Raw genomic sequence first — 12,706 nt, 5'->3', positions numbered from 1 at the left:
GAGCATTTACATGCATTACAAGGACACACACTTTATCTGTGTGTGTACCAAAAGGACGCTCTCTTTGCCATTTCTTTAGGTAATATCTTGTGACACACACCTTAAATCAAAGGAACACTTTGCACATCTATTTAAAAAACAGGTGCGTAGGAGAGGGCCAAGTGGGACACAGTTTTCAGACAAAATCCCACACACTGTCTAACTTGCAAAATAAATACATTCATTGTGATGTTTCGGTATAGACCTTTCCCTGTTGAGGGTCGAGTTACAGAAATGTTGCAATAAATTAATTTATTTTACAAGTTAGACAGTGTGCAGGAGTTTGTCTGCAAATTATGCACTGCTTAAATCATACTAAGCACCTGTAAACAATAGGGCAATATCCTACAAAAAACCTTTTACTTTCAGTCGTTGTGGCATTCCCTCTTTTGGTCACTAGGGGGCAGAAATACATCAAAACAAGCTGACAGATCCACCGCAAACACTACATTCAAAAACGTATAATGTTGGAACAGCTACTGAAATTTTAGGCAGACATAAATGGGGCAACAAATTTTTTTTTCTAACAATAAATTATTAATCGATTGATTATTTTGTTTATATCAGAAGATGGTGAAAACTGCTCATTAGAAATGCTCAGGGTCCAAGATGAAGTTCCTACTTTTATCCAAACAATAGTCCAAAACTTAAATATAATCGGTCTAAAATAGTACATGTAAGAAAATATGAGTTAGGGCTAAACAAATGTAAATTCATAGTCTGAGACCAGTTACACAGCATGAAATCACTGTTTCTAAACCAGAATGCCCTTTGCCATAGAAATTAATTTTATATCAGAATTAAAAAGCAACAGTTTAACATATGAAATTTAAGTAGTTTCTTTGTGTGCTAGTTCTCTAAGTAGGCTAGTTCTCTATTTTCCGTCTTTTCGGGTACGGTGACATGTTTACTGACATAAATGTTTTTATTGACTAATAATCAATTGTTGGTGAAGTAGTGACCGCTAGTGTTCAAATTAAGTAGTGCAATGGCAGGCCTTGCAAGTGGTACTTCTTATTAAAACTAGGGTGTGAAACGTACATACAGTGCAATTTATCATAAATACGCTAAAGTCATATTCTAGGTCATTTCTAAAAAATTGCCGCAGGTCTTTTGGAAAGAGGCAGCAGGCCACAGGTGGCCCCCGAGCTGTAGTTTGGCCAACCTTGAATTAAACAATTACCAAAACTAGTTTCCAATTGATTTACAGTTGAAAGACTAATTAATTAATTGACTAATCGTTAGACATGAAGCAAATCAACACAGTAGTGTTTCTAGCCATATGAATGCACAACTAAAGGTCCAGTTTGTAAGATTTAGGGGGATTTAGTGGCATATAGTTGTCAAGATTGTAGATTGCAAGCAGCTGAAACTTCTCTGTTAGAATTCATTTAGAGTTTATTGTTCAACAGTTTTTTTGTTTTTTACTGGGAGCTGAATAATTCACAAAGTCTCTTTTAATCCATAACACAAGTACCATGTGATTAAAACCATTAAAAACACAGAATAAAGCAGTTTGACATTACTAATCAGCCCAGTGCATGCTAATGTATGCTCAGCTTTTTTTTATCTAATAACTTAACATCCAGGCATTACGGAGGTTTTTACCCAGTGCTGAATTATTTGCAGAGGTCTCTTTCTCTCTAAAACAGACAAACCTGGTGTTTCAAACCTGTAAAAACACTGAATAAAGTAGTTTCACTTATCCCCCCCACTGCTCATTATGGATGAGCTATTTATAAACAACAAAAATTACCATATCTATAATGAAACTATCTGGAACCAATGTTTGGTTTGTCTGTTTGGGGCTACTGTATAAATATGGTCGTGCAACATGATAGACTCCACGGATGCAGCCTGCAAGCTATGTAGATATACAGGGCTCATTCTAAGGTAACGAAAACACAACTCTTATTTTTAATGATAATACTAAAAAAAAAAAAAAAAAAAAAAAAAAAAAATTACTATGTTAAATTATGTGTTATTATGTTATTATGTTAAATGAAATTACTATGTTACATTATTATGTTAAATTAAATTTCTTTCTACATATCCCCCTAAATCATTTACACTGGACCAATAAAGCCAAATAATGGGTCATGATAAAAATTTTATCCTGAGTGCAATTACACCAACCCTACACAGAGACTATTTGATGAAAGCTGACAAAATAACCAACCTAGCTTATATTTTTAAGGCATCATTTTGATAAAATATATAAAATCATACATCATTTAACATTTATGTAATTGGGGTCCTGTTTTCACAACATTTTTGTTGAATTTGTGCTTCCGGTGGAAAAAGCGACCCCGAGAGGAAACGTGTGGTTACCGTCTTAGTTTTGTCCCTTTCGCTGCGCCATAGATTCAGAGGCGTGACATCAAGCGGAAGAACAACAAGGTGTTTAAAAAATAAACACCGTTTCAAACTAAACAGACATTGCTAAAAAGTTACTGTAATTGACAGGGGAAATGTAAACAGTTAAGTCAAGCCTGCCGTGGTGACCCGAAGCACCGGAAACGGAAAGTTAACCGCAGTGACGTTAATTAACCAAAACAAACGAAGATTTATCGCGCTAACTGTCAGCGGTCATTAGCCTCTTAAAGCTAGCAGAAGGCAGCGGGACGGAGACGTAACGTTAAAATGAAGTAACCAAAAACTGCATGTGATGTTAACCCTTTCTCCAAAATTAAGCTCGCGACGACAGCTCGAGCAAGAAGGGGAGGAAACAGGTGAACGTGGCCACCTAACGATAGCCGAGCAATCAATGGAGTCCCCTTTTTTTGAGGAATTGAAACGGAAAATGATCAGACTAATAAGCTCTTTTCCGCCGTGAAACGGAGAATTATGAGGCTATTCAACTCGTTTCCGCCGTGAAGGACATTTGTCTTCAGTCGGTGAGTGAAATAAACCTGTCATCTGTCTTGTTTGTCGGTTTTACAGCCCGCCGTGGCTCCGTCTACGTACTGGGTGATAAACCTTTTGAAACATGAGCAAATTGGATTGATTTCTTTCGAAAAGCATGGAAAAAAGGCAACGAGAAATGACCCAAATATTAGGAATTTATAAAAAATTACAAAAAAGCGAACATTTGCGCTAAAAATATTGATAGGTAGGTAGTATCGGGAACAGGAAATAACCTGAAAAAATAGAAGTAATATTATTAAATGTCATTGTTTTTGCTGAAACCCAATTTTAGATACATGATATATAACCTCTGGACTCGTTCCTCTAGTTTTTTTTGTTATTGATAATTTTCTAAAGATTCTCTCTCTCTCTCTCGTTCTATATATATATATACTTTTAGTTATTTTTATTTTTAGTCAATTTTATATATATATATATATATATATATTATAGTATATTTTTATTTTTATTTTTAGTCAATTTTCTTGTTACCTTAAATAACTTATTGCAGTTTGCAGTACATTTACTTCCAAGTTGTTGATTGCAAGCGTTTGAAAGAAATCAAACCAAACTTTAAGGTTTTAAGGGTTAAAAGCATGTGAAAAGTGTAAAAAACGCAGCACAAAAGAACTGATGATAATTCAGTTTTTACAGGGTTAATGATGTCGGCGCTAAGTTGCTTGTTTGTGCGGTCGCTTTAGGGGGGCATGAAATGTGTCACATTTGTGTACTGTTTTCACACTGTACTGAAGTTTTCAGTCGTTAATCTGTGGTTTAGGAAGTGTCCCCACATGACTCCTTAGGCTGGATGAATAAGAGGTCGAGACATCTACTGTGTGCAGTTTATACAGATTGTTGCATCTTAGAATTTTTTTTATCTTGTGGGCTATACCTTAAGTTTACTATACAGGGCATCTATGATATACTCCAAGCATATAGATAGATAATTGGGTGGATTTGGTGCATGCATATGTATTTTAAGGTAATTATAAGCTTTTAAATGTGATTTATAAATACATGTTGTGTGGTTTGTTCTGTTAATTTCACTTTTGATCTTTTGTGTGATTAAAAGCTACAGTGAACTGCGTTGTAAAATGGCATGATGTGTTTAATGTATGTGTGTTATGATATGCATATTTTATTGTTTTGCATAAATCAAAATCTAATTTGAATATCAGAGTTGCACAGGAAGCTGGATGTCATGTGGTTTTGTCCCTCTAGCAATGTGTTATCCAAGAATTTTAAGGCGGCTGGGGAACACTGTTGATGTTGTAGGGCTCTGTGGGAAAGCCTCAGCAGAAAATTAATGGGCAGAGCCACTGAAAGTTGCACTGTTCAGTTCAGTTTTGTCATATTTTGGTTTGGCATTAAAATTTTTTTATCTATATCCGGCTAGTTTGTGCTGTATTTCAAAAAATATGGTTTGATGGAAGCCTGTTGTTGGTTTTTGTTGTTGCTCTTGTTTGACATTAAGAATATAAATTCAAGCCAAGCATTTAAATAGATAAATGATGAATGCAGAAATAGCGAGTAAGTCATGTATTCGATGCATGCTTTTTTGTGCTGAATATATACACATATAAATGGGATCTGTGAATGAATTTTGTGTGATTTATCGTATTAGCATGATATGCACATTTTCTTTTTTTAGTTTGAGCATAAATCTTAATCTTTTTTCAAGTGTCTGAGGAAGCTGAATGTCATGTGGTTTTGTCCTCCAGCACAGTGTTTGTGTCCCGTTCTCTTCATTATTTATTCAAGTATTTCACAGTCAGTTAGGACAATGTGTTGGATGTAGTGGGGCTGTGGGACAGCCTCAACAGATAAATGAATTTTGAATTAATGGGCACAGAAACTGAAAGTTGGACTTAAACTCGATTTTGCCATATTTTGATTTAGCATTTTTCAACAATTTTGTGCTGTATTTCAGAAAAGATGGTTGGAGAGGAGTTTATTGTCTTTTTTTGTTGAGTGTTTCTTTATATATTTTTAAAAAATGTGTAGTAGTACAAAGAAAGCATAAAAAATAGATATATGATAAATGCAGGGATAGTGAGCAAGTCATGTATTTGATACATGCATAAAATTTTTTTTGTGGTGAATATATATATTTAAATAGGATCTCTGAATGAATGCTGTGTGATTTGTTGTATTTATTTTGTACTCTAATCAAAAGCTACAAGTGCACTGATTTTTAAGAGGGTGTCATGCATGATATGCACATTTTCTTTTTTAGTTTCTAAATCTAATTGCCATTATTATTCTGAGGAAGCTGAATGTCATGTAGTTTTTCCTTCTTGCACAGTGTTTGTGTCCTGTTCTCTTTCTTATTTATTCAAGTATTTCTCACAGTCAGTTTAAAGAGGGTTGGGACAATGTGTTGGATTTAGTGGAGCTTTGGGACAGACTCAGCAGATAAATGTATTAAAATTAATGGGCAGAGCAACTGAAAGTTGGACTCAAGCCCGTTTTGCCATATTTTTTTGGCATTTTTTCTAACATTCTGACCTATTTTCAAACTATTTTGTGCTCTATTTTCAGAAAAAAAAGTGGTTTGATGAGTGTCTGTTGTCTTTTTTTATATATGTATTTTTGAAGGATTTGTTTGACATCTGGAATACACACTGAACATAAATAGATGAGGTGAGTGATAAGTCATGTATTTGATACATGCATTTAGTTTTTTTTAGGTGAATGTCAGCTTTTAAATGTGATATGAGTGAATGTTATATGGTTTGTTGCATTCATTTGCACTCTGATAAAAAGCTACAAGTATACTACATTTTGAGAAGTTATTGTGTGCCAGTTATGAGTATGACATAAACATTTTCTCATCTAGTTTTATCGTAAATCTGAATCTAATTTGAATATCACTTTGAGTTGCACAGGGAGCTGAATGCCATGCATTTCTGTCCTTCTGGCAGAGTGTAATTCAAGTAATTCTCACAGTCAGCTTAAGGGGGGTGGGGACACTGTGTTGGATGTAGTGAAGCTACAGCCGCAGCAGACTGTATTTAAATCAACAGGCAGATATATTTGGTTTGGCATTTTTCCCAATATATCTTATTTTTCAGCTATTTTGTACTGTATTTCAGAAAATATGGTTTTATGAGATTCTGTTGTCTGTTTAATAAATGGAGGTGCGATGAATAAGTCATGTATTTGATGCAGGTGTTTGTTCAGAAGAAAATACGCTTTTAAATGTGATCTGTGAATGAATGTTGTGAGGTTTGCAGTATTAATCTGATTAAAAAAAACTACAAGTAAACAGATTTTTAAAGCGGTATTATGTTTGCTATGTAAGAGTATGATTCACATTTTTTTTTTTTTGGTTTGAGCATAAATCTAAGTATAATTTGACTAGAATTCAGAGTTGCAGAAGAAGCTGAATTCATGTGTAATTCAAGTATTTCTCACAGTCAGTTTTAATTAAAAGCATGTGGGACACTGTTGGAAGAAGTGAAACTCTGTGGGACAGCTTCAGCAGGTAACTGTATTTTAAATTAATGGGCAGAGCTGCAGGAAGCTGGGCTAAAGCTCCATTTTCACCATATTTTGGTTTGGCATTTTTCCAACATTCTGACCTATTTTCAAACTAATTTGTCCTGTATTTCAGAAAAGATGGTTTGATGAAAGTCCTTTGTCCTGTTTTTGATCCCTCTTATTAATATATATATATATATATATTATATATATATATATATATATATTCTGTATATACATATATATATATTTATATAAAGATTGTTTGGCATTTTGAATATGAGGAGCTGTTTGTTAACTTGTTCCATGTTGCTTCGCAAAAGTTTCATCATCCTCTCTTGTAATCCTTGGTTGAAAGCCTAGTGTGTTGCCAAATAAGTAATAAGTGCACTTGGAGTTTCACATAACTGGGCCATTTTGTATCTTCTTTCAGATATACTGGAATAGAAAAATTTCTTGCTCTGGTTGGGGTGGAGATAATGGCAAAATTGTTCTCAGATGGGAGGTCTTCTCGTTCTGGATTTACTCCCAGGAGTCCCTGGGTTTTACCTATTTTGTATCAGCTATGGGAGATTAAAACTGCGTGTATACTTTTGTGAAGTTGATGGCTCTGCTGTTGAGAACTCTGTCATTCATTTTCCTCTTTCCCCAAAGATTTATGTACAATGTTTTGGTAAGCGACGTGATATTATTCCGATACAATAGGCAGATTCGAGGTCAGATTGAGACTCAAACTTCAGCTGCAGCTTTCAAACTCTGGCACTTTTGTGCAGCAGCGTTGTTCCCATTATCTTGAAAAATCTAACAAGCACAGGTATATACTTCCAAACCACTCATGCTCGCTGATATGCCCTAGTTTTCCATATGTTGCAGCTTCAAGAGATTCTGTTGGAAATAGGTCTCTGAGGGGCACAGGTTTGATAAGACATAAATTCCTTAATCCTGACAGGCAGGCAGGTCTAGCTCAACAGATACAGTAAATCAATCAATGTGTCTGAGAAGCAGCAGCCTTCTGTATCGACTGTGCCCCCCCCCCCTCGCCACAGACAGTTTCTAGGGCACCGTAGAGCAGTGCTACTCAACTTATGGCTCCCAGGCCAAATCTGGCCTCTGATAGGGTTCTGGATGGGCCCCCAACCATTTGTTGATTGACAATAAAACTAAAGTGATTCACACTGGGAATTGTTTATGTACTTCAAGTATTTATAAAGTGCATAAAACTGCATCAAAATAGAGCTTGTTTATACAAAAAAGTGCCCTTGGAGGATCCCCGCACCTCTCGACAGAGGTCCTAGCTAAGTCCCTAATGTCCTAGAATCCTGGAAACTTTCTAAAATACTTGTAATTTTCGGAAATCCTAGAGATGTTTTGAAGTTGTAAAAAAGTCCTAAAATCTAAGAAACTTCCTAAAACCCTAGAAAAGTGAAAAAAATCCAAGAAAAGTGCTACAATCTTTTTTTTGCAACAGTGGCCAACAGTGATATAGTCTGTCTCTGAACATACTCAGCAGTTATAGTTTTTTAGTTTGAGCATAAATCTAAATCTATTTTCGAGTACATGAGGAAGCTGAATGTCATGTGTTTTTGTGCTTCTACCACAATGTTTGTGTCCCGTTCTTTATCTTTTTTAGTATTTCTCATGGTTGGTTTAATGGGCGTGAGGACAGTTGGTTGGATGTAGTTGAGCTTTTGAACAGCCTCATCAGATAACTGTTTCAAAATGAACACAGAAACAGAACGTTGGACTCTAGCTCGATTTTGCCATATTTTGATTTGACATTTTCTTATAAACAATTTCCAACAATTTTGTGCTGTATTTCAGAAAAGATGGTTTGACAAGAGTCTATGGTCTTTTTTTTGAGTGTTTCTTTATAAATATTTTTAAAAAATGTGTTTGACATGTGTAATGGAAAAAACACAAAGCATAAAAATAGACAAATGATAAATGCAGGGAAAGTGAGAAAATCATGTATTTGATACATGCATTAAGCATTTTTTGTGGTGAATATATACTGCTGCGACTGGCCCCTGGCCTCCTGTCTTCTCGCAACAGTGGCCCCGAAGCAAAGCAAGTCGAGTATTCCTGCCTTAAAGAGTGATGGCTTGTGATAAATAGTCTGTCTTCACCTTCCCGCTCTGGAAATACTAAGCAGTCATTGTTTGTATTCAAAAAAATTGGGTGGGGGGGGGGGGCTATTTGACCCACAAGATGAAGTATGCTAGGCATCATTACCAAGCACCGCTTAGAGTCAACAGGAGGCAAGAGATGGTTCACCTCATGCCATCTTTTCACTGGACCATTAACCAGCTTCACAGAAGGGAGGGAGAGAGAAAGAGAGAAAGAGAGAGAGAGAGAGAGAGAGAGAGAGCAGCTTTCGGTGCCAGAGGCGTCAAGACACCAGGACGTTTGGATATATTTTAACCTGTAGATTCAAGATTCAAGCCTGCCCTCTGAATCATATTCAATCCAGGCCCCCAAGGTGGGCATGTGATGATAGGTAGGAATTGAAAGCTTTATAGGGAGGGAAACTAGCAGCGGCAGTGAATACCAAGTAGAGTTGGCACTTTTTTTCTCAAAAGGAGAGCCTAAACAAGAGCATAGGAGCCTCTGTGACTAAAGGATAAGACTGTAAAGACAAAGGATGGGAACAGGGGAATATGGGGGTGTATATTTCATCATTATAGCAGGATGTAAGTTATTGAATCAGTCAAGTCAGTGAACGGGAAGTCAACAATTTTTAATATGCTCCTCTGACATCCCCACGGTTTCTCCTCGTAGCATCTTCATCCTTTTTAAGCAGCTTGAGATTTCTCCCTCTGCTTTTCCAGGGCAGAAGAATCGAGGCCTGTTCTCACATTTCAGTCCATTTATCTCATGCTGGATGCAGCTCAGTGATCTTAGCCCTCCATTAGCCTGCACACAAAAGCATCCAGTGCAAGTAAACAAAAAATTTAGGGATGGCCCATTTCTTCTTCTCCCCCACTGTTACTCAACCTTGTCTTCCAAATGACTTGCGGTATCTTCAAAACAACGCATTACATCTGCCGTGTTTGAAAAATCACAGCTCCGGCCTTCGTGTTAATAAGCCTTGTTTTCATGTCCTCAAATTTCTGTAGCCGGCACAGAAATGGGGCGGCTCTCTGGTGTAGTTGTCATAAAGTTGATATTGCAAGAGATAAATTGCACCCATGTTTCCTCAGGGTTCTCAGCGAAGGGAAATCAAACGGCCACAGTCAGCTATTGCATAATATCATGTCTTAGCAAGATTTACCACATATCTCAGGGTTCTAAATAAATCACATCTGTCAACTGTGTTTTGCTATTTCTGTAATTAAAGCACCACAGAGTTAAAATATTCAAGCCAGACGCTCCCGTCTCGCTTTCTATCCAACAGTGACAAAACACATCAGATGTCAGGGGAAATAGATTGTGATCATTTCAATCATTTTCTCCTCCGTTAAAAAACATTTCCCAGTAGGCACATCTGGCAGCCGTGTGCAAAATGCATACAACATACTGGACATGATCCCATCAGTTATTTTTTTCTGTTTCACTTCATTTTTTAAAGAGTTCACATGTAGCCACTATCTCTTTTTCTTTGATTATTAATTTTAACATTTTTTTTATGATTTTCTGAAAAAAAAAAGAAAACAGTGGATTATTATTTATTTAAAAAATTTAACAACATGAATTAAAAGTTAAAATAATAATTTCACTTCTTCAAGGTAAAGTCCAAAGTCGAGAAACAGCAAGATGCAAATACCCAAATAATATTGCACATCCAGGATTTATTTCACCAAACCAACAATTAGAAAATATTTTCCTCAACATTGGCCTACAACCTAAGTAGTATACTTACTGCAATAACTAGATACACTTCATCAAAGGTATAAGTCAGAAACTAGGGAGGTCTGAAGTGTGTGCTGTAGGAATTCTCTGAATGGATACTGATATACTGATTATTATTGCAAGAGAAATGCTTATTCTTGCTGATTTCCCTCAGGATTGTAGAGATGATGATACTGAGTAAAGGATGGATAAGGAATTACTGGGGAAATTGAGTCTGATTAGGTGTATCCTGGCTCCTCAGCAGCATTTATACCTGGCTCACTTGTGTAGAAATTGTTTAAAGGAATACCTCGCCCACAAAATGACCATGTGTATCGAACTCACGTCATGTTACGTTGAATTTGTGGAGAAAACATTTTTTTATGGTGTACCTCAATGGTAATGTTGTCAAAAATATCAATGTACTAATACATATTTATTATGAATATTTCTCTGCAGTTAACCAAGAAAAGAAGAATAATCATCATCATGTGATAGCCTGGTTTTATTTATCTTTATCACCACAAAAACTGGAATTTTATTTTTTTTCTCATCGTGTCAAATAGTATTGCATATTGATATTCATAAGGTATTGTATTGTTTTGTATGTTATTCTAATTTATTTTTTATTTTATTGTAAGTTAGAAGTTGAATTATCGTGATAACATTATACGACAGTGAACAAAAAATCAAAAAATGGGAAACATTTTGATGAATTAAATTAAAGAGGGTCTGTATTTCACAACAGAAAAACTGCCACACAACACGTGCAGCATAATCCAAGCCTCATTAATCCAGTCGTATAGTCATTGCTTCCCAAACGCATTTTCCCTGAAACCTTACTATTTTAAACACTTCCACAAATTAGTAGCATACATGGGCAAGTGTTTGCATTTGTGCTTCTCATTTAGTAGAGTTCAAATTAATGTGCATACCCAGGCTCACTACTCGTCCGCTCCTGTGACTGAATACGAGGAAGTGTTTTAAACAGTAAGGTTTTAGCAAAAATGCATGTTTGGGAAGTTCCAAGCATGTGACTGGATAAATGAGACTTTGAGTTTACTGGACGAGTTGTGTGAGAGTTTGTAAACGGATGTTTTGACGTACTTGGTGCTTTTTTTTAAAAGTTTGTTTACCATTGAGGCATGTGCGAAAAACCATTTTCTTTAGCCGTTCAAGGTAAAACATGGTGAGCAACTGATAGACAAATGAGCATTTTGTATGTGAAATATTCCCTGGAGGTGTTAATAGATAAAAAAAGGGGAAATATTTAATTGTTGTAATTAGAATTATAATTAATTAATTATAATACCTGCTTGTGTATTGCATGTGTTGAAAGCTTTAGCTGTAATTTTCTCTCATTTGATTTACTTTATTCCAATTAACACTTTAGCTTACTCTGCCTTGAGATGTAGTTTTGTGTTTGCCAACTGTTTTCAGCTGTAGTCAGTTATTATTGTAAAGTATTCAAAAATGGTGGGAAAGTCTGCTGAGCTGCTGCAAGGCTTGGCTGAGGTGCTGCAGCTCACAAAAACACATTTGAAACAGACGAGAGAAGAAACCCCACATTCAGGCTGCAGAGATCTGAGTGAGTGGAGGCTTCTTTCTATTGTGAAGTTTAACACAAACTGCTTTCAGAATTGCTCTTTGTCTCAAATGCATACTGTGACAGCTGGCAATAAAGACTCAATTCATCAAGACTTTTTCTGTAGTGATGCATGGAGGCGTACTAAGGCCTGGAGATTTACTTTGTCAAAATTATGCACATAGTGTAGCAGCAACTGTGCAGTGATGGATTTTTTTAGACTTCTTGATACATTCCTGACGCTCATGAAAAATATAGATCTATGTGAAATATTTGTTTTTGTGGTAGTGATCCGTGCGTTGATGATATGTTATCCAGGATGTTTGCAGGTCCTCAGAGTTTTAAAATCTCAAATTATATTTTAGAAGAATTAAAAAGTATCAAAAGTCCTTCAGTAGTCTGTAATTTAAGGTCATTATTGCCACAAACATTTAATTTAATTTTATTATTATCCACATTTCTGATGTTGCAAATCTTTAAACCAACTACTGAACCTCACGCTGTGTTTTTACTCGCTACTTGCACTCGCCTGTCAGCAAAATGTAGCGTAGCCTCACCCTAATAGCCATTTTCCTAAAATCTACCTCTGCAAGTTATACTTCTTACCTTTATACTTACCTGCAATGCTTGAATAAGAAAAAAGATGATGTGTCAAAAAAAAATCAGTCTTAAATTTGATTAATTATCTTAAAAAAGGTCTTAAAAAGCATTTAATTTAAGTGTCTGATACCTGTCGACACCCTGTCATCTTAAATTGTTGACATTTAAAGCAGAAACAGTTTGACTGAAAATTGTCAACTATTTTAATAATCCGTCACTTGTCTTAGTCATTTTTAAAGCAAAACATGTCAATTCAACTCCAGT

Source organism: Plectropomus leopardus, chromosome 2, assembly GCF_008729295.1.
Source record: "Plectropomus leopardus isolate mb chromosome 2, YSFRI_Pleo_2.0, whole genome shotgun sequence".
In the NCBI taxonomy this organism is placed as follows: domain Eukaryota; kingdom Metazoa; phylum Chordata; class Actinopteri; order Perciformes; family Serranidae; genus Plectropomus; species Plectropomus leopardus.
The sequence above is the reverse complement of the archived record's forward strand: the minus strand, read 5'-3'. Positions refer to the sequence as shown.